We start from the raw sequence: 24,688 nt of genomic DNA, 5'->3' as shown, positions 1-24,688 counted from the left end.
CTTAGTCGTCATTCTGGATCCTTGAGAGTGGTCTCTGTCTCAAAGAGCATTCGATTGCATAGTAGATCAGTGGGGGCATTCCACATTCAGTCTCTTGGTGACTGCAGCCAACAAGAAAACAGATCAGTTCTTCAGTTGCCATTACGAGGCCAGCAACGAAGCCCTAGCCACAGGAAGGTCTCCTATATGTCTTTCCACCGTGGCCCATGATAGAACATCTGTTGAGACAGCCACCCACGGAGATCTGGTGATCCTAGTCTCAGATGATTGGCCAAGGCAGCCATGGTATGTCAACTTGGTTCAGCTCCAGCTGGATCGGGGGCTCCAGCTACTTTGTCATTCTCTCCTCTTCATGCAGAGTCTGATCTCGATGCAGGATCTGGACTGCTTTGGTCTTACGGCATGGCTCTTGAGCACACAGCCTTGACTAGCCAAGGCTATTCTTCAGCAGTGATTGGCACATTATACACAGCAAAAGGAAATCCACAGTGGCTGCCATGTGAAGTCTTGGAGATGTTATCGGGCATGGTGCGACTTGCAACAGGTGGACCCGTCTGTTCCGTCAATCTCTCGTGTCCTGGAGTTCCTTGCATGGGCCCTCCTCTGAGGGGCTCATTGGCATCTCATCCAGATGTGGCTCATGTTCTGAGGGGCGCTCTGCGGCTTAGGCCTTCGTTGCGACTTCCCTGTCCAACTTGGGATCTTAACCTTGTTTTCCATTCTCTGGCTTGCCCATCGTATGATCCTCTGGCCCTTATGGATCTCACAATCAAGATGATCTTCCTGGTGGCTATTACCCCAACCTGTAGGATTTCAGAGCTTCAGGCCCTTTCCTGCACACTGTTCCTTCCTTTCTTCCCAAAGTTGTTTCCACTTTCCATGTGAATCAGTAAGTCTGCCTTACTGCTTTTACTTCCTCTGGTTCAAGGGAGCAAGATCAAGTGTTGTAGTCCTTGAACGTGCACAGGATCTTGTTGTGGTACTTGGAGGTCACCAACAAGTTTTGCCTCTCTGACCACCTGTTTGTTTTGGTGGATCCTTCTTGCAAGGATAGGCCAGCTTCTAAGGCCACCATTTCCAGGTATATCCGTATGGCCATTTCCACAGCTTACGTGGCAGCTGACAAGAAGCCCTCCCTTGTGGTGCAGGCTCATTCTACAAGAGGTGTTTCGTCCTCTTGGGCAGAGTCGTCAACTATTTCTCTGGATGAGATTCACAGGGCTGCTACCTGGTCCTCCATGCATACTTTCACCAGGTTTTACAGGATCGATGTGGTGGCCAAGCAGGATTCTGTTTTGACAACGAGCTCATCGTTCCCACCCTGAATTTTTGGGACTGCTCTGTTAAGTCCCACTTATTCCAAAATAAAGTGGGATTGTACAAGAATGAAAGATTAGGTTCTTATCTTTGCTAATCTTCTTTCTTATATATCTACACTTTATTCCAGGAACCCGCGCTATACCTTGCTGATTTGCCGATTGTCTGCCTTTACGTGTACTGATAAACTGAATTTCTATTTTCTGAACAGCCTTTCTAAGAGTGCCATGGGTTTAGCACTTAGTTTTGGGGTGTCCATAGTTCAGGCGCCCTCTTCTTACAGTGCAGGCTGTGTCTCCTTGTTACATTATTTTGTTGTTTCCAAGTTTGTTAGATTTTTTTCTACCCCATTCCTTGGTGAGAACCTTCAGGGCGGCTTCAGGTTTTATGACCTGTTCTCTCGTGTTTCATTGTTGCATTTGTTGATATGAGCAGAATTGTTTGTCAGGGGGTGTCCCCATTCTCCTTTCTTATTCTTATCCCCTACAGAAGTTCCTGGCTGCTTTAAGACTAACTGATGTTCACAGGGACAGTGATGAGGTAAGGAGGGGGGGAAGGGTTTAAGCCTCTGAAGTTTGAGGCTTCCTACAAAGTCTTGGCAGTAGACGGAAATAACCCATTGGTCCCAGAATAAAGTGTGGATTTACAAGAAAGAAGATTAGCAAAGGTAAGAATCTAATCTTTTGATGTGTTATACTTTCAGAACAGATTTGTAGTTGGGGAGTCTCCCCATACCCCCTTCTTCATATTGGTTTCTTTATTAGGGCTGTTACCTGCTGTGGTACAAACTGAAGGAGGAGTTGTAGACCTAGAATGGATTCCTTTTGCATGGCTTATGAGCATGGGGAGAGTCCATAATGACTAAGGTAAGAACCTAATTTCTTTTTCTATAGCATCCTTGACAGGCACAGACGAATGGGTTTACGCACCTCTACCAGCAGGTGGAGACTGAGAACAAATGACCAGTAATAAGTATAAGTGGGGGTCTCTTCTCAGTCTCCAGTAGGTGGAGGTGGTAAGTCTGTGCAGTCCCCATCTGTGCCAGTCTGGTTAAAAATTAAAAAAGGCTTATAATTTTGTCTGTTAAATTTTTTCTTTAGCTGGACAGAGGCAGGGGCCCACAGGTGTCCTTTGGCCTCGGGGGTGCTACAGTCGGGTGGCCGAGTCTCTTCTCCCATTCCTCACCTCCACAATTCCTTAGAGGTACCTCAGTTCCTTGTATTTGTGTAGCCAATTTTTAAATAAGTTTATGAATGAGAGTTGTAACTCAGTAAAGTACAAATGTGCATAAATCCAGTACTTTTAAAATTGAGGATATTTAAACAATGAGATTGCTGAGGAGGTTTCTGTGTATTGGGGTTTTAAATAGAGGGTAGTCCTCTAACAAAACCACAGTTTTTAATGGTTTGTTGAACTTTTTTTATATTTAAGAAATATAGGTTTGGTTTTTGGGTTGGGTGTTTTTGTAAATTCATGTCCATCATAACTTGCCAACTGAGGGCATGGAAGTGGCACTGATACAAAATTCCATTATTAAACTTCAGAATATCTTATGTCGGGCACTTGCTGTTCTAATATTTGTACTGGTCTAACTGCTGTGTGATGAAATACAAGCCACTAGGCAAAGGGTGGATGTTTTAATGGCTGATTAGATTTAATTGGCATTGCTATAATACCTTTGGTCAGCTATGGAAACAGTGTCCAGAGACCATGAAACATTATTCCAGTGATCAAGTGGTAAACTGGGGATATTGCTGAAAAGCTTATTACAGGTTAGAAATGTTTGTTTTAAGTAACTATGTAGTTAGGATGGAACTAGAGAGCTTAAGTGGTTTGCTTGATCAGTGGAATTCATTTCAATGCATGTTTTTTAGTTGAGAATAATTGGGTTATGTTTTTCTAAAATTTAAATTTTTCTTCTTCCTATAGCCCTGCCATAGGACAGGCTGAGGCTGAGTCTCAGTGTTGCCCTGTTCAGTCTGAGGCAAGTGGGATTTATTTTATTCATTCTAGGGGCTTTCACAGCTTTAGGGCTGTTGGATATTTATGTCCCCAAACTTGCAGCAAGTTTGGTGAAAGCTCCTAACTTTTATATATAAATATATATAAATATTAGGGTATTTTTTTAAAATCTTGTTAAGAGTGGCTCTATATTAATATTTGTGCTATTCAAACGTGGCATTATGAAGTAAGCTTTGGTTTTTTTTTTAATTGATGGAACTGCTTGCCTATTTTTTTTCAACGCTTGTCTTTGAAGGCAATAAAAAAAAATCAAAAGTGTGTGTCTAAAAACACCCATGATGATTGTGTTTTATCAAAATCTTGTAATTTTTAAATATGCACTCTCCTTATTGGATGCAGCTATTTTTAAGGGTTTGGGCTGTGCCTCATATAATGGCATTATTTGGCAATAATATTAACCCACTTCCTTATCTTATAAATGTTATTTTGTTGCTTATCTGAGAATTTTTTTTTTTTTTAAATCATTAGTCTGATTGAATATAACTGATCTAAACAAACATGCCATGGATATAACTAAGTGCCATTGCCATTTTTTATTTTCTAGTGCCACTTAACTGATATGCTGTGCATGACATCCCTTAGAGAGAGGATGAATCTTTTTTGTTCTAATATATCTTATTTCATGCAACAAATTGCCACATTATAGCAGTGTTAATGTGGAGCCATGTTAACAGCAGAAAATGCAATTTAAGGACATGAGTTGATAAGTGCTTTTGGGTGGAGATAAAAATCTATGGAATTTGTAAATCTGTATGGGAAAATTTTACAGAACAAAATTAAATTGGTGCTGGTCAGTCAGAATCCCTCAAGTTCAGAGACTGTAATGGTAAAAGCTCACTGATTCCCGCTGCTGCCACCACTGATAAAAAATTAAAAATAAATTTAATATAAATGAGAAATTCTCAGTACCGATAAGTGCTTATGGTAACACAGTATTTGATCAAGTTTGCAATATTGTTGCATGACCTCACTGGCTCGGGACATCTGTGATCATGGGCAATTATCTTTTAAAATGCCATTTTTCATGGGCACTGCCTTTTCCTTGTGGCAGTGTTCAGATGCTCGCAAGTAAGAGGTCAACTTTTATTAATAAGGGTAAAGAACCACTAGAATGTTTTTATTTGTAAAAGTAGCCTTTCTTAGGAAAAAAGACATGGTTCCTGTTGAATTTAAGAAGGACTTGAAAATACAACTAGGAGACAGACCTACCTTCATCTTATGCCATGTCCTGAGTCATCATTTGGGAAACACTTCAAAAAGTATTGAATTTGTGGTCCAAAATAAATTAGTCGAGACAGATCCTGGACCTGCTGTATCTGTTTTCTGTGCTTCATAAAATATTTACACAGAAAGCTAAGGGGTCCTTTTACTAAGGTGCGCTAACAGATTTAGCATGTGCCAACTGTTAAAAAGCCCATAGATATAAAATGGGCTTCTCTTAGCATTTAGCATGTGGGAAATCTGCTAGTGTACCTTAGTAAAAGGACTCCAGGGAGATATTTATTTATTTATTTTTTTTAATTTGCAGCAAATTTGAAAATATGGGTGGGATACAGAGTTGCTTTCAAATTTCAGCCCCTTAGGATTTAGTGGATCTCCTTTGAAACAACAGGACCATCTAAGAAATAAGTGTTCTAAAGACGCACTGTTTATATGATTTTCTGGCTGACACTTTTCATATAATTTTTCCCCAGTAACAACTTTTTTTCATTATACCAATAATTGTAATTCTTAACGAACTAACGAGAAATGTTTCTTAAAATGTTTTGCTCACCTTGGGATATTAATATGGTTGACACATATGAATTTTCTTTTAATCCGTTGGTTTGTCACCTATAATATTGGGCTTGATGCCAGTCAGCTAAATGAATTAATGTGGACACATTCCCTTAATGTACAGAAAATTTAAATCTGTTTCCTTGTGATCATTTTTAAAATTTTACACTTCTGACTGATGCTTGCTTTAGCCTGTAGTCCTTGTGTGTGTGTTGTGTATTAAAGCCATTATTCAGCTTTTGTGTTTTTATACTCTTAATTCATTGCCTGCAGCATCTTTCTTTTGAGTTATGCCAGGATATTAACAGGGGTGACAATTATTTTCTTTAATATTGGTTCTATATTACACACACTTTCCCAAACCTGCTGCTATTTGATATTCTAACCAACAGTGAAGGATAAAATTAAGATGTTGTTCCATACATATTGTATAAAGACTATGTCTAGTAGAATGCTTAACTGGCATTTCACAAGATTTCACTTGCATTTATAAACACTGTATATTTTCCTTACATTTTCATGTATTTAAATGTGTATGTATATTTAGATGTTTAACTTCCTTTATCAGTTCTGCAAAGGTTGATACCTTTCATAGATCTATTTTCTTAAATTTCCTTCTGTTCTCCTCTTCCATTTCTTATTTTGGGGCTGATATCCACTGAGCATTCACATATCTAATCTTGACCTTTACTCAATTTTCTACAACTGCAATGCACCTTTTCCTTGAACAGAAAATGCCACAAAATAGCTAGCAGTCATACTTTGGATGACAGGAGGAATGGGTAGTCGATATTAGTATGTCTGTGTTGAAAGAAATGCTATCAAACCCTAGTGGTCACCATTAGTGATAGATAGCTCACCCTCTTTAAATGTAGCTTTTCATTTCTATAATGCTTTTGGGCCATAGGGTTGAAAATGCTTTGAAGAAACGTGTGTGTGTGGGGGGGGGTTTCCCCTGCTATTTGCAGACCAGTAGCCATGCATGAAGAAAGATCTGGTATTTTATGAAAATAACCAACAAGTTGGCCATTTGTAAACTGCTACAACTCTAGGTTAAACTGTTCTTTTATTGGAGTGACCTTTTTTTCCCCAAGGGCTACTTTTAAATTAATTCTTAAATATTTAATCCAGCAGAAATATAATTTATCAAAATATGGATCTTTTAGATATTTTAGAGTTAGTAGCAGAAGTAAACCTATAATTGGATCATAATGTTACAAAACAACCAAAATTTAAACTTGTCCTTTTCCACACAATAATCCCATAAGTGCATCTGTCCTTTTGCTTTGGTGTTACAAAACTGTTGAATGACTTTTAGAATAACTGTCAAGAGTTCTGATAAAACTGAGGGAAGAGGGGATATCTGGGATCTTAAAGGGCAAGCCATCATAGGTGATACAGAACAAAATAAGAAATGCCATTAGCCTCACCATTACTTATAAAATGTGATGTGCTTTGCAGGTGGATTTAACTAGAAACAAAGATTTTAATTGGTGTTGGGACAACAATGTACAAATGTTCTGTTTTGTGTTCTTTTAATTAAATCACATTTTTCATGGGAAGGTTTCTATAAAAGTCTGATTTATTGCACTGAGAAAAGATTTCCAGTTATTTGAACATTTCTTAAAACAATATCAAAGTAACTAAAGAACCATCCTAAATTAATGTATAAGTTCCACCTTCTGTTATTTTCTTAATGCAGTTGTTATAAACCCAGTCCTCAGGACACACCCTGCCAGTTAGGATTTTAGAATACCCCTAGTGAAATATGTATGAGACAAATTTATATGCAGTACCTTCTTAGTATGAAACTTATTGGATGCATATTCATTGAAAACCTGACTGACTGGATTTGTCCTGAGAACCCCTGCTTTAGTCGTACTTCTTTAAAGAACACTTGTGATGGTAATTTCCCCACTGGTGTTTAAATTGTATATGTGGGGGGGGGGTTTCTTTTCTGTAGTGAAACTCAAAACATTTTAACAGCAGTGTTAATATTAAGGCTAGTATGTTTGGGGAAGAGGGGAATAGATTTAAACATTTTCAGTCTAAACCTGTATGTACTTCCATGTAATTTTAGTATGGCCTATCCATACTTGAGTTCCAGATGATTTATGCGCTTCATAGTCCATGCTTTTTATAAAGTCCAACATCTGTTGTCCCTTATCCCTTACCCACGCACTTCACCCTTTCCTCTGCTGGATATTTCAGTAGACAATCCAGATGTCATGTAGATGTCATCTAATTATTGCCTGGCCATTCACCCTAATGCATGTGTATCTGATCTTAAAAACCTATTCACATCATAATGGCAAAAGCAAGTATGTCTCACACCCTCTCCATGTGCCTATCCAAAGCATTGGGCTTATCAAGAGTATTTGTGGGTTCTAGCATACACCACACTGAATGTACTCTCCTTAAAGGCCATTCTGAAATGCTTGGAGCAGAAATTGGGGGGGGGGAGGGGGGAAAGCTGCTTGGCAAGAAAACATGGCATGTAAACCCAACCCCTTCCCCCTCCCCCCAAAAAAGGAGTCATTGTACAATTTGCTTCACCAAGACAAAGATGGTCCTTTTCAATCAAGAGATCATTAGTATGAAACAGATTGGATCTTCCAGGCTCTGTGATACTTTGGAAAACATCTGGGGTAAGCCCAGTTGCTAACCTTCTAATGCCTGAATCTGAAGTCTTGCCCATACTGCAGCCCCCCAAAAAACTGGAAGGCAAGACCTATAGCCTCAAAGGGGAAGTGCAAGTAAAATAGGACGACTGTTTCCTGTCCTAAAGAGAAAATTTAATTCCCCCCAGCCTTGTGGAGACTCCCATTTTACCACAAGCATGACAAGGCTAAAAAGCCATCCTTACTCCTATGCAATCTGGCATACCTTAGCAAGGTCAATCCTTGCTGGTTATAATACCGCTCTCAGAAACCTGTGCTGTCCTCACACTACAGTGTTCGGAACCATATTCGCAGGTAAAGGATATCTTTCTTTGAGTCGGTATTTTTTATGCAAGAACCATAATCACGCAAGCTCGTATAAAGTGCTGAGTGCAATAAATAAATGACTTTAAAAATAGATATCAAAAAACTTTTTGCACTTATCTTATAAAGAGCTGGCTTGTAGTTCTTAGTTGTTCATTATATGGCTGAACGCCCTACGGGACCCGTTTCACCACAAATAAAGGGCTTCTTCAGGGGTCTTATATTATAATTAGAAATGTGCTACAGTATTAGTATTAACACAAAATGGCGCTGTGTTAATACTAATACTGTAGCACATTTCTAATTATAATATAAGACCCCTGAAGAAGCCCTTTATTTGTGGTGAAACGGGTCCCGTAGGACGTTCAGCCATATAATGAACAACTAAGAACTACAAGCCAGCTCTTTATAAGATAAGTGCAAAAAGTTTTTTGATATCTATTTTTAAAGTCATTTATTTATTGCACTCAGCACTTTATACGAGCTTGCGTGATTATGGTTCTTGCATAAAAAATACCGACTCAATGAAAGATATCCTTTACCTGCGAATATGGTTCCGAACACTGTAGTGTGAGGACAGCACAGGTTTCTGAGAGCGGTATTATAACCAGCAAGGATTGACCTCTGTTTTAGTCCTCCTCTGCGTTGGTTGGATTTGGTTTTCACATGAGGACTTGTTTGCCTAATATAGTGGTTGAGTATACCTTAGCAAGGGTCAGACACTTGCAGCTCCTGCAGAATATGGTACAGACCAGTCTTACAGCAGGGAGATACTATCCCAGGCTGCTTCAGCAATTCTCAACCATGTCAAAGCTTAGAGCCACACCTGATGTTGCCTACATTACACATACTCGCCAAAAGTGCCTCCTTAACTCTGAGGTAGCTAGAAATCTCTTATTGCAGCATCTGTTATGTTCTCGGAGGAGAGGAGGGACAGGGGATATATGATACAGACGTTTAAATACTTGAAAGGTATTAAAGAGCCAAATCTTTTTCAGAGAAGAGAAAATGGTAAAACTAGAGGGCATAATTTGAGGTTGCAGGAAGAAGACTCAGGAGAATTGTTAGGAAAGTATTTTTCATGGAGAGGGTGGTAGATGCCTAGAATGCCCTCCTGAGGGAAGTGGTGGAGAGGAAAACAGTGATGGAATTCAAAAAAGCGTGGGATAAACATAGAGGATCTCTAATTAGAAAACGAAGGATGTAAAGTAAAGAACTAAGGCCAAGATAAAAAACTTTAAATCAGCAATACAATGTCCTTTATCATACCAATGTTCAACGAACGGCGCAGACTGTACATTTCTGCTAATGCAACTCCTATGCTCAATTAGTCTAGTTTTGATCATACGTTTTGTTTTACCAATATACCATTTATTACAAGGACAAATGATAGCGTAGATGACTTGTGATGTCTGACAATCACTATATTCCTTTAGATTAATTTTAATTCCGGTGATTGGATGTTCATAACTCACTACCGTCATACTGTGTTTACAGACGGAACAATGTCCAACCGGAACATCGCTAATAGATGGAAATTCTGGTAAAGCAGATGGTACTAGAATATCTCTCATTTCTATTTCTAGAGTATGCTATTACTGGTTCAATTTTTCTAAAACAATCATGAGACTGTAGAATATGCCAGTTTTTTCTAATGGTACTTTGTATATCACTAGAGAGGTATGAAAACCTGAGAGTGCAAACTAATTCTGGTTTGGATATAACAGCAACTTGATGTAATAGTTAATCTCTATGTTTCATTTGTGCTTTCCGGTAACACTCGTCGACACAATCTTTGGGATATCCTCTGGCTATGAAATTATTACGCATTAGTGGGGCCTGTTTTTCAAATTCTTCAATATCTGTGCACAGTCTACGTAATCTTAAGAATTGTGAAAAAGGAAGGTTTTTTTTAAGACTCCTATTGTGAAAACTTGTAAAATGTAAATAGGAATTCCTATCAGTATCTTTCCTATAGATGGTAGTTTTTAGTCCATAGATGGTTTTAAAAATTTTAATGTCTAGAAAAGAGAGAGATTCTCTGTTGTATTCCATTTTAAAACTCAAATTCTCATCACAAGTATTTAACCACTGATGAAATATGTTAAGTTCTTCACTTGTTCCTCTCCATAGTATAAAAACGTCATCAATATATCTTTTGTATAGAACCACGTTATTCTGAAAGGGATGTGTTTGTAAAAAGACCTCCTCAAAATTTGCAACGTAAAGGTTAGCAATATCCGGAGCCATGGACGACCCCATAGCTGTACCCTTAATTTGTTGAAAAAATTGGCCTTGAAAGCAAAAATAATTATTCGTCAATGCTATACTCGCCAAAGTTAATATGAAATGATTTGGTATCCTTTTTTGTGTCTCTTTTTCTAAGTGTCCTTTCAATGATCTCCAATGCAGACAGTTGTGGAATATTTGTATACAATGATTCTATGTCCATAGTAACCAATATAGTATTTGACAAAATTCCTTCGTATTCTTCAATACATGATGGTGCTTCTGGGTCACATTGCCTCCACAGTACACATGACTCCTTTTGCCAGACTTCACCTCAGAATTCCTCAATGGAGCCTGGCATCTCAGTGGACGCAGGTTTGCGATCCTCTTTCTCAACACATTATAGTCACTTCTTCTTTGAAGAAGTCTCTCCGTTGGTGGATGTTCTCTTCCAATCTTTCCAGAGGCTTGCTTTTTCAAACGCCCCCTAATCAGAAGGTCCTCCCGACAGACTCGGCGACCTATGCTTGGGGCGCTTATCTCAATGGTCTCTGTACTCAAGGTTTCTGGACCAGTACGGATCGTCAGTGTCATATCAATCAGTTGGAACTCAGAGCGATCCTCAAAGCTCTCCATGCTTTTCAACATCTCCTTCACGAAACAGTAGTCCTCGTCCGCACGGACAACCAAGTTGCCATGTATTATGTCAACAAACAGGGAGGGACAGGATCTGCCTCCCTTTGTCAAGAAGCTCTGGAGGTTTGGGACTGGGCAATCCGTCACAACACCTGCCTCAAAGCAGTCTACATTCAAGGGGCTCAGAATTGCTTGGCGTAGAACTTGAGTCGTCTCCTGCAACCTCACTAATGGTCTCTCCATTCCTTATCTCTTCATCACATTTTCTCACAGTGGGAAATGCCTCAGATAGACCTCTTTGCAGCTCCCCACAACTACAAATTGCCTCAGTTCTGCTCCAGGATATACTCTCCTCACCACCTCGAGGCAGATGCTTTTCTTCTGGAATGGACAAATCTGTTCCTCTATGCTTTTCCTCCATTCCCTCTCATTCTCAAGACTCTAGTCAAATTGAAGAACGATCAGGATTCTAATCGCTCCCTGGTGGCCGAGACAACCATGGTACTCCCTTCTACTTCAACTCAGCAGCAGGGAGCCATACCTTCTACCAGTTTTTCCTTCTCTGCTTACACAGAGTCAAGGATCTCTGCTTCATCCTAACCTGCAGTCTCTGCACCTGACAGCCTGGTACCTCTCAACATAACACCTCTTCAGTTTTCTCGATCTGTAAAAGACGTTTTAGAAGCTTCTAGAAAGCTTACCACTCGACAATGCTATCACCAAAAATGGACTAGATTTTCTACATGGTGTTTTTCTCATCATAAGGAGCCTAAACATTCCTCCTTATCTTCTGTTTTAGATTATCTTTTGCACTTATCCAACTCTAGTTTCAAGTCTACATCCATACGAGTCCATCTCAGTGCAATTGCAGCTTTTCATCAGCCTATTGAAGGGAAACCCCTCTCTGCTCATCCGGTGGTTTCCAGATTCATGAAAGGACTTTTCAATGTTAAACCTCCTCTCAAACCGCCTCCTGTGGTTTGGGACCTCAATGTTGTCCTTTCTCAACTCATGAAGCCTCCATTTGAACCAATTGATAAGGCTCATCTGAAGTATCTCACTTGGAAAGTGGTATTTCTCATTGCCCTCACTTCTGCTCGACGAGTCAGTGAGCTACAAGCTTTAGTTACTGATCCACCATTCACTGTGTTCCATCATGACAAGGTGGTTCTTTGTACTCATCCGAAATTCCTACCTAAAGTGGTCTCAGAATTTCATCTCAACCAATCTATCATACTTCCATCTCACCCTGGAGAATCAGCTCTTCATACTCTGGACTGTAAACATGCTTTGGCCTTCTACTTGGAACGCACCAAACCTCACAGAACTGCTCCTCAACTTTTTGTCTCTTTCGATCCAAATAAGTTGGGACATCCAATTTCTAAATGCACCATCTCCAACTGGATGGCAGCTTGTATCTCTTTCTGCTATGCCCAGGCTGGATTACCACTTCACAGTAAAGGTCACAGCCTATAAAGTCAGAGCAATGGCAGCTTCTGTAGCTTTCCTCCGATCAACATCTATTGAGGAAATTTGCAAGGCTGCTATTTGGTCCTCGGTTCATACCTTCACTTCTAACTATTGTCTGGATACTTTCTCCAGACGGGATGGACAGTTTGGCCAAACAGTATTACAAAATTTATTCTCCTAAGTTGCCAACACTCTCACCATCCCATTCTGGTTAGCTTGGAGGTCACCTATACGTGAGAATACCTGCCTGCTTGTCCTGGGATAAAGCACAGTTACTTATCGTAACAGGTGTTATCCAGGGACAGCAGGCAGCTATTCTCACAACCCACCCACCTTCCCTGGTTGTCTTCTCTGCTAGCTATCTGAACTGAGGAGACGTGCACTGGGCGGGAAGGCACCTCACCATGTGCGGTGCGGGCGACTCGAAACTTCTAGTTTCTTCAAGCAAGTCTCCTTGTGAGGCGTCCGCATCGGGGCTCCATCAGATGAGGTCACTCATATGTGAGAATAGCTGCCTAGTGTCCCTGGATAACACCTGTTATGGCAAGTAACTGTGCTTTACCAAGTCCTGACAAGTTGCAACTGTTCATTACTTATAGTGGAAGTAGCCCTAAGAAGGGTAAAGAAAGGCCAAATCCCTTTCCAGCATTCTACCCAGAAAAGATCCAAAACTTGTTTGCTGTAAGGGTATACCAGGCAGTTTTATTGTACTCCAGAATTGCATCCCATTTGCATCACCAACATAACGAGGTGGAAGAAACACTGACACACACATCTCAGCCCATAACTCTTGGAAACTGATCCTTAGCTCACTCAAGTTCCACCATATGAGACCACTTTTCACCTTATTTGATCAATATATGATGGCTACAAAATCTCTACCGGGTTAGCTGTAGTAGCCATAAAGGCTAGATGAATAGTATAACTCAGGGCCTTCAGGAGCCCTTTCACAAGTGAACTAGCAGATACTGGGGATAATCTTGTCAGAGACCAAGAGCTAGATTCACTAAACTTACCGATCTTGTAACGATGATTGCAAAACCAGTTTTACTGACCCTGGCCCAATTCACTAAACTGCTGCCCGATCAATCTATTCGATCCAATCCAACCAATGCAAATTAGTAAAACCCCATGCAAAATAACCAAGCGATTGATTCACTAACAATTGCTTGGCTATTTTGAATCGGGTTTTACTATCCTAAAACCCGACTGCTGCAGACCTGTCGGTAACCTTTACCACAAGTACTACCTGGCTGTAAACTTTCAGTAATGTTCTTTCTTAAGGCTACATTCACATATGTCAGTCAGCCAGCCTTAAAGTGCCATACTCAAACCTCAGCGGTGCAGCTGGTATGAGTATTAAACTTTGTTCACATTCTGCAAATCAGCACAATATCATCATTGGTCTCATTTTTTTATTTTAAATAAATATGCTTTTAAATATATAATAATCTTTAAATAGTTTCAAGTAGAAAAAATACTTTTAGAGTAAATTTGTACTAATTTTAGTCTATGCGGATGGGGGGTTATCACTCCGACATTAAAAAAAAAAAAATATGAATAAAAGACAGGCAGACCTGTCAAAACAGTGCGCCCCCTGACAAACATGCCTCCCCCCAAGACACAGAAATGACAGGAGGGATGCAGACTCCCTCCTGCCTTCGGCGCTCCCCCAAACTGCAATCAAAAAAAATGGCAGGAGGGATTCTGAATCCCTCCTGTCAACGGCGCTTTCCCCCCAAAAACAAAAACGTGGACCTCATTTGTTTTGCCAGTCAGGGACTTCCTTCAGCTCAGCCCTAAGGAAATCCTTGATTGGCTCAGGCCCCTCCCAGTGGAGGAGCCCAAGGCACCTGAGCCAATCAGGGCCTTAGGCACCTCCCCGTGCATCGCATGATGTACTGGGGTGGGGCCTAAGGCCAGCAGTGCGTCAGGAGGAGGACTTTGCTGTTCTTCCTGCTCCCAAAGAATGCACTTGAGGCCTAAGGAGCAGGAGGGACTGAGCACCCCTCTTCCCAACTTTAGAGGTACGGGGAGTGAGGGTTCGTGGTTTTTTTTTTTTTTTTTTGGAGGGGGGAAACACCGATGGCAGGAGGGAGTCGGCATCCCTCCTGCCATTTTTTGGGGTTCAGGGAGGGGAAAGGGAGGGAGCATTTTGTTGGGGGGGTGTCTTCCCCCCATTTTGTTTATTGGCCAAATAATTTTGCATGTGTTATATACGCAAAATATCTGCCATTTAAAAAAAAAAAAAAACCCGGCAGAAGCAGTGACAGGAGGCTGCTTCTCCTGTCACTACTGTCAGGGCTCTCCCCAACTCAATCGCTCATTAAGCAATCGAGTCGGGAGTTTGCATGCAAATGATTTGCACCTCTGGGCAAATCATTTGCATGTAAAAAAGATAGTGAATCAATCGCTGTTTTCATATCAGCCAGGAATCAGTCAACAGCGATTAAATTGCTATCTTTAGTGAATCTGGGCCCAAGTCAAGAACAATGGACTAGATTCACTAAGGGTACGGATTGAATCCGATCCATGAGTGATCTGATCCGTGTCCGGGGGACTGATTCACAAATTGCCCTAATGTAAATGAGGGCAATCGGAATCACGTCCACCAACCGACTGCAGGCATTGCTGAATAGCGATCCCGACGCATGCGCAGACCATCTGTAGATGGACTGCACTGCGCATATGCTGGCCCTCTGGCCAGCAGAGCTTTTTACTTTTTTTTTTTTTCACGAGCCTATGGTTTTAACCCGCTTTAAACCCGTGGGTTAAAACCATGGGCTTGCACTGCGGGGCACAGAGCAGCACATCAGGCTGAGAGCAGAGAAGCGGAAGGCAGGGCAGTTGGAAAGGACCTGAGTGACTGGTCCTCAGCAGTCACTTATTTTTGGATCGGTCAGCCCAGTCGGTGTCCCTCTTTTTTTTTTTTTTTTTTAAAGTTAATCACTTCCTGCCTACATTTGAATACCATTCCCCTCATTTGCATGCATGGATCGGAGGATGATTGGGACAGAGGTTAGTGAATCGGGTCGTAAAGGGGTCGCTAAGTGGTTGGAACTTGATGGGTGGGCTTAGTGAATCTAGCCCAATGTATCCTTCATAAAGGAGCACTGCTCAGTACCGTACGGACAACACCCACCAGCATCATCAAATCTTTTATGTGTTTCTAAGGTGCTTTTGTCACCTCACTACCAATCATATTACCAGTGCCAAAGATATCAGCTCATCTCAATCACATGTAACAATTCAAAACTACTCAAAGGCAGAAACAGAGAGAAAAGAAACATTTATTGTCTTCCACAAGCACAGGCAGGTTTTTTTTTAATTTCCCCTCTAGATGGGGAGAGGAATGTCTCTTCAGAGCTGTGTGAAAAAAAGATGAATTCTATGGATCACCAATTGAGGCTACAAGATAGTTTCTAAATTTCTGCCTCTGTTGCCAGTCATCTTTCAATAATCAAGTATCTGTAGTTGTATGGGGAAATAGGAACTCTATTAAGGGGAAATCGCATAGAACAGGTACTGGATTATTTATTTATTTATTTTATATACTGTTCTCCCAGGGGAGCTCAGAGCGGTTTACATGCATTTATTCAGGTACTCAAGCAGTTTTCCCTCTCTGTCCCGGCGGGCTCACAATCCAACATACCTGGGGCAATGGGGGGATTAAGTAACTTGCCCAGGGTCACAAGGAGCAGCGTGGGTTTGAACCCACAACCTCAGGATGCTGAGGTTGTAGTTTTAACCACTGCACCACACTCTCCCCACTGAACAAAGGTGGTTACATATACTTCCTAAATCCTGGGGATTCTGGCCCATCTTTTGACCTCAGCGACCTGAATTTTTGTTTTTTCAGTAACACATTTAAGATTAACTTGTTCAATACCTTTCTTTCTGTCCTATTCTATGTTCCGATGTCTGGTTGGTGTCTCTGGACTTAAAGCAAACTACCTCTTTCTCTTCTCGGAATAGCAATCTGTAACTTGAGTAATCCCAAAGTCATAATTTTCTTTAGTGCATCCTTGTAATGTAATGTCTTCCTTATATTTCCTGCAATGTTCTAAACTGCTATCCTTGTCTTAATGTAAGTCTTCTTGAACCTTTATAGGCATAGTGTGATGCACAAAGATTAGATTCCAGTTCATCCCTTCACATTCTGGGGCGATCAGTTGGTACAATGTTCTCCCCTTGTAAAGGTGGATAAAGCAATGAGGCTGAGTCGTGTACGTGTGAGAATACTTAAGGAGTTAAGGGAAGTTCTGGCTGACCTTTTCAATGCTCCTCTAGTCTGGAGTGTACCGGAGAATTGGAGAAGGGCGGATGTGGTCCTTCTCCACAAAAGTGGAAGTAAGGAAGAGGTAGGGAACTAGAGGCCTGAAAGTCGACTTCTGTGGTAAGTAAATTTAATGGAAACACTTTTAAAACAGTGAATAGTAAAGTTTCTGCAATCCAGTGGATTATAGGACCTAAGGCAACATGAATTCATTAGAAGCAGGTCTTAGGCAAATCTGATCAATTTCTTTGACTGGATAACCAGAGAATTGGATAGAGCAGACATGGGCAACTCCGGTCCTCGAGGGCCAGAATCCAATCGGGTTTTCAGGATTTCCCCAATGAATATGCATTGAAAACAGTTCATGCAAATAGATCTCATTCATATTCATTGGGAAAATCCTGAAAATCCGATTGGATTCCGACCCTCGAGGACTGGAGTTGCCCATGTCTGGGATAGAGGGAGAGTGCTAGATGGTGTGTATTTAGATTTTAGCAAAGCCTTTGATAGTGTTCCACACAGGCATCTAACAAATAAACTGGGTGCCCTAAGTATGGGCCCCATAGTGATGGACTGGGTGAAGAACTAGTACAGTGGAAGGTGACAGTGGGTAGTAGTCAGTGGAGATCGCTCTGAGGAAGGGGGTGTTACCAGTAGTATGCATCAAGGTTATGTTCTTTGGCCTGTTCTTTTTAACATTTTTGTAAGTTGAAAAGGTAACGTCAAAAGCTAGAAGGATGCTAGGGTGCACAGGGCGAGGTATGGCCAGTAGGAAAAAGGAGGTATTGATGCCCCTAGAAGGATACTAGGGTGCATAGGGAGAGGTATGGCCTGTAGAAAAAAGGAGGTATTGATGCCCCTGTATAAGACTCTGGCGAGACCTCATTTAGAATACTGTGTATAATTCTGGAGACCGCACCTTCAAAAAGATATAAACAGGATGGAGTCGGTCCAGAGGAAGGCTACCAAAATGGTCGGTGGTCTTCAGCATAAGTAGTCAGACTTAAACATCTCAATATGTATACTTTGGAGGAAAGGTGAGAGGGGAGATATAATAGAGATATTAAAATATCTATGTGGCATAAACGCGCATGAAGTGAGTCAATTGAGAGGAAGCTCTGGAATGAGGGGACATAAGATGAAGGTGAAAGAAGATACATTCAGAAGTAACCTCGAAAAATACTTTTTCATGGAAAGGGAGGTGAATGCTTGGAATGGCTTCACAGTGGAAGAGATGGAGAGTATCTAAATTCAAGACAGCTTGGGATAAGTATGTTGGATCTCTAAGGGAGAGAAGGGGATCGTGGATGGATGGCATGGTTGGGCAGACTAGAAAGGCCATATGGTCTTTTATCTGCCTTCATTGTTCTGTTTTCCTGTATTTCATGCTGGTCTCCACCCATCTTTGCATATGAGGAGTCTGTTTTTCCTTATTTAGGCAACTAGCTGAACCTTCCGGATGAAATCATACATTCATTTAAGACATACCATGAATGCTCTATAATCACTAGGCTTCCTCATCAACAGAGAAATCATCTCGCTCTTAACGTAGTTCCTGAAATTCATTAGTGCACAATTTCTGACTCCCTAAGCAAAGGCATTCCTCCATGATGCCTATCTGCAGGCTGTCCTATTGCCTAGCTAGCAGCTGCACATCCTCTGTAGTTTTTACTACAACCAGAACAGTTCTTATGTTTGTGGGGCACATGGTGATGTTGTGGTGATCATCTCTATCAAAGCTGCAGATTACACCTTCAATGGCAACTCAGATTCTACTGGCATCTACTGCTGCTGCTGCTACTACTATGTATTTCTACTTCTAGGTGTATGATGTGTTGTGCACAAAACATGTAAAAGTCAAACCCTGCTTGACAGAGCATACAATCAGGACAAATAAGGGATTAAGTAAGAAGTCATTTGTTTTGGGAATGATTAAAACAAACATGGCTACAGAACAGGTGACTAGGGTGTTAAAAGTATGATGTACTGACTCAGGAAGTCTACCCCAGGCATATGGCTCAACAAGGTAAAAGGAATGAAGTCTGAAGTTGACAGTGGAGGAGAAGGGTACAGATAAGAATGACTTAACAGATGGCATTCTCATGGGGGAAGAGAGATACTGAGGAGCTGCAGAATGAGTATCACTCAACAGGCACTAGAATGGTGAATCCAAGTTGTGCTTTGCATAGGGCAAGCCTTATTTTGGGAGTAGCCTCAAATGAGAAGCAAGATTTTGTTGATCTTGGTACCAGCTGATACTTGCCACCGATGCATTCTCATGTTTGGTTATGCACCGAGAAGCACATTCACAAGAATCTGCTGAAGAGCCATCTATGCAATCTGGGCATTCAGAGCAAGGATCATATCCAAGATCCTCCTTTGAATTGAAATCCAATTTACTTAAGACAAATTTAACTCATACCCTTTGCCAAGAAGCAGCCAGAATATGAAATGTGGCATTTGCTGCCAGTCTCCTTTTAAGCTACCAACTTCATAGGGACTTATAATCAGTTAACAGCAACAGCTGAAAACCTGATTTGCATGAATTAGTCCCTTTGATACGAAGGTAATTCACAGCACCTTCAAATGCTGAGGTGCTCCAGCCATAGATTTGGGGGGGGGGACTATCAAACATAACACCAGTGCCCTGTGATCTGCTTTAGGAGATCACTATTTGGATTTAGTAAGCGCCTTGTTCAGTAGGAACTTAAGGGGAATTTTATATAGTTGTAGTAGTTATTTCCCAGCACTGGGGGAGCTTGCAATCTAAGCTTATACCTGAGGCTGTAGAAGCAGTTGCCCAATATCACAAGCAGCAACAGTGGGATTTGAATCAGTCTGGTGTTCTAACCACACTGACAATTCAGCTCCTGATGCTTTCTTCTTACCTTGGAGTTCTGACTTCTTAGATATTCTCCATCCATTCCTTTTGATTTATAAAATCATCCAAAGGATCCTGCTGGTCAGTGCCACTATCATACTGCTTGATCCCTACTGGCCTTGTTCATTTTAGTTCCCATAACTTTGCACCCTGGCACAGGGGCTAAATTCTTCCCTGGTCAAAGCTTGCACTTTCTTGTCCTTACAACTTGGAAATTAAAGGTAAATATTTGCCAATGTGCTACTATCATAGGATGTCCAAGAAATCTTAGTGGCTTCTCAAAAATTTGTTATAAAGTCTTAAGACTAGAAAGTACTTATTTTGTTCTCTATTGTGAATCATAGCTCTTTCTTCAGCTGTCTTTACTCTCTTTTTATATACCTGCTTTTAGTCTTTCACTTGGTTGTAAACTAACTCCATCAACTTCATCTCCATACCTTTCTGGCATACCACAATTTTGTGGAAGATGGACCATGTTATGCTTACACTTTTAGTATTCAAATTCATAAGGGGATTAATGAATACTTGATCTCCAATCTGACGCCCATCTCAGAATCTAAATGTTGTTCTAACACAGTTGATGTTGGCACCTTTTGAGCTGATTGTAGAAACACTTCTCAAACTCTAACCTGGAAGACTTTATTCTTAATTATGCATCATATCATCCAGAAGAGTCGGTGAGTTACAAGCACTTACTCAGTACTTACCCTGTATATATTTCTACCCAAATCTCGTCATCTGGGATGTAATTCTGGTGGTATTTGTGAAACTGCATACTCATTCCCAGGAAATTGCCCTACATTCCTAATACTGTAGGTGAGCTCTACTCTAGTCCCCACTGCATCAGAGATCAATTGATTTTCTTTCCACCCTTCCCATTACAGTGCTCAAGTCCCCAGGGTATGGCAATGGATGATGGACTGGATTGAATTCTTCCATCACTAAGCAGATATATATTCACTGAAGTGGCAACACTGCATCAGACACAATTTAAAACAACTTTATTGACAATCTTAGATTAGCTTTCTTAATTGATATACTGTATGTAAAGATGTTATATAGGCCTCCATCCATGCCTTTACAAAACACCATTGCCTTGATTGTGTCCAGGTTGAATAGCACCTTCAGCCATACCTATTCAAAGTCTACACAGAGCAAAACTGACCCTCAGCTTAGGTACCTAGTATGTGGCTGTATTCAGGCTATCTATGGAGAAAGTGAAGTTGCTAATCTGTAGTGGGTTCTTCATGGACAGCTATCCCACTCATCATTACCCTTAGTGCAGAGACTTGAATAAAGACTCCTGTCAATTACAAAGCTAGCTCAGTTTGGCAAGAGCTGTGGTAGTGGACATTAGAGAGGGAACCACGCATAATCAGTAAAGCCCTGAGAATGTTCTGAATTTTCAGAGGGTGAATCTCTGTCCAGGAAGCTGGTGGATAATGTCACCCACTCTGTGTGCATTGTCCTGCTGTCCATAGAGAGCCTCCATTACTGGTAGGCAACTTTGCTCACTGGTTGAAAAGTCTCAAACTACCATTTTAACATGTTAACATTATGTGGAGAATCTAGCACATGACCATACAAACACTGAAAATTCATGCCTGATATTTGAATATTTAATACAGCTAATAAAAATTTTTTAGTGTTTTGGAGGGATTCCATTTGAATTCTAAATGCTTTAAAGAAGCTATTTTCTTGCATTGGTAATAACTTTAGGTCTGTTGTATTTAGGAATAGTAACAGGATTTGATACAGTAGTTAATCCCAAATTATGAGCCATCTTTGTGGTTCAGTTGGAGTGCCAGGTCTGCCATATAGAGGACCTGGGTTCAGTTGCCAAGTCAAGACTCTCTCTCTTGGGATGATATGGAGTTAGACTTGACAAACCTGGTGGATAGAGATGAGGGATTCATTGTTATGGTGCCACCTAGGGTCCTGGTGCATGGTTGAGGATTGTCACTGCAGTGACCAGACTTATGTAAGTTCGGAGGAGAAATAAAATAGTAAGGAATTATTTAGTTGCAAATGAAAGTGTATGGCATCTGATTCTGACCTTTCCTTTGAGCTGGAGGAAATTGCTAGGCCAAGGAAATTGTAAAATGTCAGACTTTTGATGGAAATTATGCAAGATATAACATTTTATATAAAAAAAAAAAAAAAAAAAAGCATGGATGAAACTCTTTAGTTTAATATAATTTATGTTTCTGTTAACTAGCAGCAGAATTTCAGATACTTTCTGGTAGAGAAGAAAAATCCAACAGCACTGCCAGTACAGGTTAGTTTAATCTGTAAGTACCTGATGTTCCTGTTTCTCACTATTGTGACCGGGGTGTTTGAATGGAATAACTCCAGTTGCAAAACAGCTAATAGTGTAATGATTTAACAACTGGCTTATTTATGCCACAGCTGCTCTATTTTTTCTATAACAGTAGTTGAATGCAGTATATTAAAATAAATACAGCTGTTTAAGAAATATGCCAGAAGTGCCAAAGTGCTCTCAAGTTCAGGGGCAGTTGATCACCTATGATTACCCTTGCTTCTGATGTTGCATTTCTGCTTATATGGTGGTGGGGTTTTTTAAGGTATGTATGGCAAATATGCATGAAATGCATTTGCATGCACTGCCTTTATTTGTATACATGTGCATCTCATGCATACTCATTGTGGATACCCTAAAAACCCTTGTGGCTTGCAGCTCACAAGAACCAGATACCCACAACAAAATATGCATAAAATGCATTCACATACAGCAGAGGCAATCCATGCAAATGCATTTTGTACATATTTACTTTGGATGTCCTGCGCTTGCCTATTCTTCTCTAAAACAGTGTTTTCTAATCCTGTCTCAGATGCATCTAACCAATCTGATTTATTTATAGCAAAATATGCATATGAGAGTTGCTTACTTTGGTCTCTACTATATACAAAACATATGCATATTCATTGTGGCAATTCTGGAAACCTGATTAGATGGTGTGCCCCCAGGAGAGGGTTGAGAAACATTGCTTTAGATCTGCACGTTTTACTTATAATATTGGCCTCAAGTGAAACATGACCATGCAGGGTAAGGAACAGCAAATTTCAGAGACACAAGATGACAGCCTGCAGTCTTCAATTTGTGCATATGGGTCGCATGCTTGCTGGTGTGCTATGTGATATAAGAGTTTGCTCCTTCTGCAAGCTTCCTGTGTAGTAGACAATTGGTAGGAAGAGGGACACAATAGGGGGAAGAAAACAGAAAGGAAAGATGGCTTTGGGTTGGATAGAGAATAGGATGAAAAACTGGAAAGGACAAAAAGGGAGAATACTAGTGTTTTTATTCTGCTTCAGCTACTGCAGCCTGTGACCTGCCTGATTGCAGTTCTAATGAGATGAGAAGCTTTATCAATTTCTGTTAGCTGGGGCTTAGCTGCTGAAAAATTGGGAACCAGTGACACAATGCTGGAGAATTCTTGCCTCCAAAATTTGCTATACAGGAACACATTTAATCAGTTTCTTTAATGTCTTGTATTTAGTTTCTGTCCCTGTGGATGTTTGTCTTCTGTTTTCTTTATTTTCTTCATGCTTATGAACAGCATTTTCTTCCGTTGTAAAACCTCAGATTGATGTAGTTTGTTTTCATAGATATATTTATAAATATTAACAGTTTTATTTTGTAAAATATGCCCTTGTTTTAAGTATAGCATAGGGGTATGATGCCTAAGCAATACAAGGTAAGATAATGTTTTGTAGTCCTCCCTAAATCTGGATTAGTGAATGTTTTGCCGCCTTCAGAAAGAAAAAAGAATATATAAGCTGCCTTGTTTTGAGCTGCTTTTTTTTTTTAGTTGGGGTATGCAGCTTTTTAGTGGTATATCAAGTCCCATCCCCTTACATCTCTTCCTTTTACATTTTTTTGAGGGTGAGGATTTTGTTTTAATTTTTAAAATGTATTTTATTATGTGCTATTTTACACATTCACAAGCATTAAGGACAAGTAGTACAAGCCAAATACAAAGCTAAACAAAATAGGAAAATAGCAATATTTGTGAAGAAAAATTAATGAAAAGTTCATGTTTTTTTTATTAGCCTGACCCTGTGAGATTCAAAAGGGGAAAGAGCAATCCTCAGTTACTCTTACCCTGCTGTCTTCCAAAATTGTGCCAGCTGAACTAAACCCAGGACATTTTGGAACATGGCACTAAGAGGTCAGGAAAAACAGAATTGCTCTTGCCTGGAGCATCATTATCATTGGGCCCACAAAGCTGGTTCTCTGAATCTTATGTAAAGCACCCTTAATCTTGCCCATTCAGCCACCAAGCTGTGACATGAGAAGTGCAGGTGAAGATCCCCAGGTTCTGCCAGCTGCAAATCCAAGAAGGGTGCCTGAAGCCTTCCACTGGTTGTGGACTACATTGTCTGTGTAATTAGCAAGAGCTAGGTGGAGAGCAAATGTGGAGGTAAGGGGGGTTGAAGGAAGAGCATGGGAATTGAATAATAGAAGCAAGTGGGGGAGAGCATGGGAGCTTTAATGGAGTTCACAGGTGAGGGGTGAATAAGCAGGAAGTGAGGACAGAAGAGATCATGTAGGGCATTACCAAGTGGAAGAAGGTGGGAAAGATTGGGTGAGGTGAGAAGAATTTTAGAGAGGTGAAATGGATGTAGCTTTGTGGGATACTAGCATAATACATTTCAATCCATGAACACCTTCATACCTTTCACTCACCCCCACCCTCTTTACATAAACACCCACCCATCTAGGAGGAATTGCAAAATATACTCATGCTTGTCATAGTAAAGAGTATTCTTCAAGTTGTTGCTATGCTGCTGCCTTGTGCTGTGCTTGAGAGCCACATCTACCCCCCAGCCTATATGAAGCTGCTGCTGCTGAATTTCTTTCCACCCCTTCCTTGATGTTGCATCCTGCTGCTACTGAAAAGCCACAGGAGGTAGAAAAAGAGAATAATCATTTTTTGTTAGCCTGGGTGAAGTGACTAACATAAAGTAGCACTGTAAAACAAGGGAAGATGAGTGGGAATAGGGGGGAAGGATAAATTGAGCATTATAGATTGACTGACTGAAACCAGAATTCTCGGTTTTGACTGAAACTGAATC

This window comes from Geotrypetes seraphini, chromosome 10 (assembly GCF_902459505.1).
Source record: "Geotrypetes seraphini chromosome 10, aGeoSer1.1, whole genome shotgun sequence".
In the NCBI taxonomy this organism is placed as follows: domain Eukaryota; kingdom Metazoa; phylum Chordata; class Amphibia; order Gymnophiona; family Dermophiidae; genus Geotrypetes; species Geotrypetes seraphini.
This window is presented reverse-complemented; position numbering follows the sequence as displayed.